The sequence below is a fragment of the Falco cherrug genome, chromosome 6 (genome assembly GCF_023634085.1).
Source record: "Falco cherrug isolate bFalChe1 chromosome 6, bFalChe1.pri, whole genome shotgun sequence".
NCBI lineage: Eukaryota > Metazoa > Chordata > Aves > Falconiformes > Falconidae > Falco > Falco cherrug.
Genome location: NC_073702.1, coordinates 23,709,110 through 23,715,109, shown reverse-complemented (window position 1 = coordinate 23,715,109; position 6,000 = coordinate 23,709,110).

The window sequence follows — 6,000 nt, the reverse complement described above, 5'->3', positions numbered from 1 at the left end:
TTTGCTTCTTAATTATCTTCCCCTGAAAAACTGATGTAATAATATGAAAATAATAAAAAAATATATTTTTTAAAAAAGCCCCCCCAAAAACAACAAAAAAAAACCCCAAAAGACTTCAAGCATGTCAGAAGTTACTATATTTATCATTTTCTGTAAACAGTAATACCTAATATTGAATTAATCATCCTATCTTATCTTACATTCTCATTCTTGAAACAGAAAAACATCAAAACTTTGATCAGATTATGTATTATAGTTCTCTCTAGAATATCTTGTTTGGCTTTTATCCTGGGCCACAAGTCTGGCATATATTGGCAATCCTTTCCTTCTATGCCAGATCAAGACTTAGATGATTATTTGGGCACATGCTTGCTCAGGCAGCTTTCCCCTTTTCCTTTTTATTGAGATGATGGACATTGATAAGTATTATCATTTCCAAATGATAGTTCACATAACTGGTTTTATTGTGCCACTGAGCTGGGAATTCAGAATTCTCAAATCCTGCTCTGAAAGGCATCTGCTTTGGTAAGGATTGGATTTACTCTACACAGTGTTTCCCCTCAGTTCACCACTATAAATTTCTTTAAACAAAACCAAAGTCTGAGAGAACCAAGGATCTTTGCATTGTTGGTTATTCCCAAATATACGCTGTTACATGCAATGCAAATTCACAAAAGATCAAATTTTAGTTTTAGATGGAAGCTCAGGAACTTCCTACCACAGAGACTAAGCCCATAATACCTACTCTGGGGTATCATTTGAGTATCTTCTGAAATGTATTTGAGCTACCTGTGCTATAAATTGAATGACTGCTTTAAAATACATTGTTAAGGGTAAATATTAATGATTTTTATTTTCAAATTACTTTATAAATACATGTCAAAGAAAATATAGTATTCCGCCTAAGCAGACACTCTTATTTGTTCTGACATTGTCCTTTCACATAGGAGAAAGGGGATTTAGAAGAGCTGGACAAAGCTATGCCAAGACTGGTAGTCAGGAACTCGATTCCTCAACCAGTGTTTGAACTACTGAGCCAGAAACTGCAGGTTTAATTTAAGCTACCAAGCAAATCTTAAAAATTTATTGTTTAGGATTATCATCCTGGACTAGAGGACCTGAACCAAGCCTTGTGAGCAATGTGCTACCCAAAAGACTCATTCTGTTACTTCAGGAGCTTGAAAATTTAAAATTAAGGCCAAGAAAGGAAAAGTAATGTATAATGTCACATGAAAGTTATTTAATCAATACTGTTGTTCATGGGCCAGGAAATAATGGGCATTGCTGGATAAGAAACTGAATTTTCTTGGTCTAGTCAAAGCATTTACACTGATTTCTTCACACAACAGAAATTATCTGTGGAAGACTAATGTCTGGAAATCCCAAGTTTACTGAAAAGATTGTGTTGAAATGATGCAAAAAAATATTTTTTGTTCTATAGAAATATTTTTCTGCAAATGTAAATTTATGTCAATTTTCCATAGATTATTTTTGAGCAGTATATTGAACTGCAAGATATAAAAAGTTAACAACTCAGAAATGTGATCAAAAAACATTGCAGCAACTGCCATGTACTCCACTTCCCTCTAAAGACCAGATCAGAGCAGATTTCATCTTTCCTGATAAAATCCTCATGGGAAACTGAAATATTTCAAGCTTTTTGACCAAAGGGTTTCAACCTCCCTAGTCAATATCTTCAACTGATTTTTTTCACGGAATTAAAAGAAACATACCTCACTGCATTTTTTTTTTTTTATATCAGCCTTTCTATTGCGTGTTCTGTTCTCAGGAAAACAAAAACGCTCAGTTTCATAACCTTCAAAATTTAAGTGTCTATATGGTAAATACAGAAAATACTGTTGTCAGTCTTACACTAGTTAATCATATGAGGATTCTGCTTTTTATGGAAAATTTGGTGACGTATGTGACTGATATTTTCATCAGAAAAGCCACATGCACAAGAGGTAACCTCCTGCTTTCCCTTGCTGTGTTCTGTATTGCACAATGTAAGTCAGTTTTGCTCATTAGCTTTGACGTGATCAGTTCACAATCGTTGGCATAGCAGGTCATTTCTTTAGCTGCAGTGTCCCATGTTGTAGAGCTAATGCCGCACAGCTGAAGATTTGCTGTTAGCAAGTCTGGTTAACAATTCACTGGCCAACCTCTCAGCTGTTCACATATTTTAAAATCAGAAAATAGCTTTGAGCAATCATTTTTCTGAGATAAGTCAGATGCTTGGACCGGTGTAGCTCAGCCCTGGAGGAACACTGCCTCAGTACTGCTTGGAATCATATTGTGCTATAAGTTTTAACAGCATTACAGGCAGAGAGATAACTCACATGGAACTGGCTGGAAGGCTTGATGTGAAAAGCCTTAATTTGTCCAAGGATTACAACCATAGAGAAGAATGGTGATAACCACACAGTGCACATTAACATTTGTTTGAAGTCAGATGCCCTTTTAATTCCTGACATGCTGATTTAATCTCTCAAAATCTGTACCAGCTTTTGCTATCCTCTGTGTGACTTCATCATCATCAAGAGAGGTAGTGAAGGAGGATGCTGCCAGACTGGCAGAGTTTGTCTATAGATTTCCATACTGTATTTCCAGTGCATGTTGCTGGGAGAGGCAGAGACAGGCTTGCTGTTTCCCTTACACTGAGGTACAGGCTGAGGTGCTGAACGGTGCAAAGCAGGCAGTAATCATGTTTGCAGCCTGTATCAGGGGTAGCCCTGTGCTGGCAGGGACCACTTGCTTTGTGGCTTTTATGTCACTTCAGAGTCTCTATAGGTCAAATGTGCCACCGTCTACGCTATAGGATGGGGGGCTGCATAGCATCATGCCTAAATGTGAGGAGTTTCTTCTCGCATCTTATGCTAGTGGAAAAAAGGAGCTTTACTGAGGACCATGGGAGACTGCAAAATACCCTGGCACTGCTCCTGACTTAAAGATTGTTGCCATCATGATATTGTGAAACAAGTGAACAGTCTGCAAGTTAATCTAGATAGCTGAATGAAGTGAAGCTTTCTCCAAGAAATCCTGACTGGTAGTCACAGTACAGTCATACAGACCTTCACTGACTGACAAAGATCAGTCACAGATCTTGCTTTTGTTCTGTTCGTAGGCCTTGAATCTTCATGGCTTTAAAAATCACATCAACCATACCTTAACACTGACTTGCTGAGGATCGATTTTAGCCTCAAGCTTCTAGAGATCTACTGTAGCAGGTTTCCCCAACAACTGGCAGAAGATATATATCCCAGTCATTATCATACTGTGATGGGACAGATTTCTGTTTGTGAAGGTGGGTGACATCTGCATCCTTCAACTACAGTAGACTCTCATTTAACATATAACAGTGAAGAGCTGCAATCATTTGTGATTAGATTCTAACCTCCAGATTTGTTTATTTTGGCAGAAATGTCAGCAGTACTTAGCCTTGCACTGTGACATCTGTTTCACGGTTTCAGGAGTCTCCAGCACACTAGACAGTATTGCAGTTTGCTTCCCACTGGATTTCAGTTGTCATTCTATTGTGGGTGGAAGATGGAGAATTGCATAAACTGTTGAATGTTTCTGCTGGGAATTCCTCTCACTCCCTAATAGTATTTGACCATCTTCACTATGGAAAGGCACAACATCCCACAACAATGGGGGGTTTTGGGGACTTACACTGATTTCAAGTATTCAGGGAACTAGTTGAAATTTTTATTTGATCAACGGTGTCTTGAATCTCATCCCTGTGCCTCACTCATCTCCCAGGACAGGAGTCTTTTCTTGTGCTTCCTTGAAATGTGTGTTGAGAATATGAAGTACATATATGTAATAGTGAACTGAGGGACCTGCCATTTCCATTAAACCCATCCCAAAAGCCATCTTTGACAAAACAGCGGTACTTTGCTGGGGCATTCTATGGTATATCTTTAGGACTTTTCTATTATTTTGTATTTGATGCAGTAACAAGCTTACTTTTCAGTCATTTTCTTTTCTGTGACTGCCATGTGGAATGGCACAGCATTTAGTATTTCAATGAGAATTTGTTGTCTGTTCTGCAAGCATCAGACAGCTAGGGATATTGCACTGCTCGCTAACTGATGATCTGACCAGCAATCTGCACCAAATGTGGTCTGAGAAAACATGACATCACAAACAGGAAAGTGCTTTACTAGAATCCTATCAACAAGATGCCATCACTGTGATCATAAATGGTTGTCTAGCACTTTGCCAGTTTGCTAGAAAACCGAACACTACCTACTGCCAATTTTTAGCTCATAATGTTAACAGTATTGCTGAGGTTCTTCTAATTGGCATAGATGTGAGACCTTTCACTAAGTCTCCATAATGTATTCATGAATTTATCACTTTGTGGAATTAATTGAATGACATTTTTTTAAGTAAAACTATGACATAGTCATTGGACTAGTCCTAATAGAGATGGCTGGTGAAGCTATAAAAGAGCTGTTTTGCATATCAACTGGCATTTAAGCATCTGCCTTGTAAATCCAGCTGTAACCCTCCCCTTCTGATCACTTATGCTTGGGCCTTTTTTATCATGGCCAAAGAAACTGTGCAAGAGTATATAAACAACAAAGCAGTTATGTATTGGTCAACAACAGAGTAGATAGCTATGGCTAATGAGCTACTAGGCTACACATTGGTATACTCACCACTGCTGACGAGATGCTAGATGGGGATTTGCTGGCCAGAGAGCTGTCAGTCACATTGGGAAGGATCACCCTCTTCTGCTTTTCAGAAGAGGCTACACCCTGATATTGCAGAACTACAGTCTCTGCAGATTCTTTCCTTTTTTGTTACTTTTTTTAAAAAACTAGGTGTTTAGAACTTTTTGTGTAAGAACATTTTTTTACTATAGCCTTGAGATGCTAGTTATTACTTGTTATTACTTATTATAACAGTTACACTTGTATCATTTTTCTTTTTCTTTCTTTTTCTTGCATGACTCTTGTTCAAATGTTTTCTCATATCTTAACAACACCTTTCTCAGTAAGGTTGAGTCAGAGTCGCAAAACCGTGCTGCTCCAGATTTGGTGTTAAGATTACAACTGAGTTCCTGGAGTGAGAGATACAGATCCCCTTCTTCATCGTGCAATGTCTTTTGATCATAAATGCTTGGTGTTAGCATCTGGCACCTGACCTGACATCCTGCTTATACCTTTGCCTACATTGTTACAGACACCAGCAGGATGAGTTTTGCTAAGACCTGCTCTGTCAACATGTTACAAATAAGGTTATGGGCAAGGAAATGCTGTACCTCCCAGTTTTCTTATCATTAGCAAGAAGTCTGTAAACATTTTCTGTGCAATGCAGTGAGACTAAATTTACTTGGCTAATGTAGGTACCAAAATATGCCCTAGTTGTTAAATGTCCCATTACAGTCAATTAAGATCTAGTTGACGTAGTCAATGGAGCTTGGAGAATTATTCAGCTAGCCACCCAGGGAAAGGAACACACAGGGAAGTGCAGGAGAGAATAAACATACCCTTTTCTAAATATCAATGACTTAAAAGGTGGGAAATTTGGTATAGCGTCTTTAAGAGTGACAGACATTCTTAAAGATTAACGTTAATTTTTCATAATGCACATTCCATACTGCTTTGTGACAACTATAAAAGCCACTCCCAGGGGACTCCGAGAAAGAACAAACAAAGGACAGGGGAGCAAAAATTAAGGAGAAACAAGCAAAGAAAGAAAACAGCCAAAATACACACCAAATAATTTTCACTTTTATAAAGAAAATTACCATTGCTTGATTTTTTTACCTTCTGTGAAACCATCTTGCCAGATATGTTACCTTAGTTCAGTTTTCTGGGAATACCTCTTAAATTTAACACACTTACATGCTCTCAGCTCTCCACAAAATGCAATTTCCCTTTCTTCTTAAGTATCAAGTCTGTGCAAGAAAGTTTTATCCAAGAGAAAAACAATTCATGCAAGAAAAAAAAAAAAATTCAGGGAAGGGCAGGGAGAAAAAAGGAACTG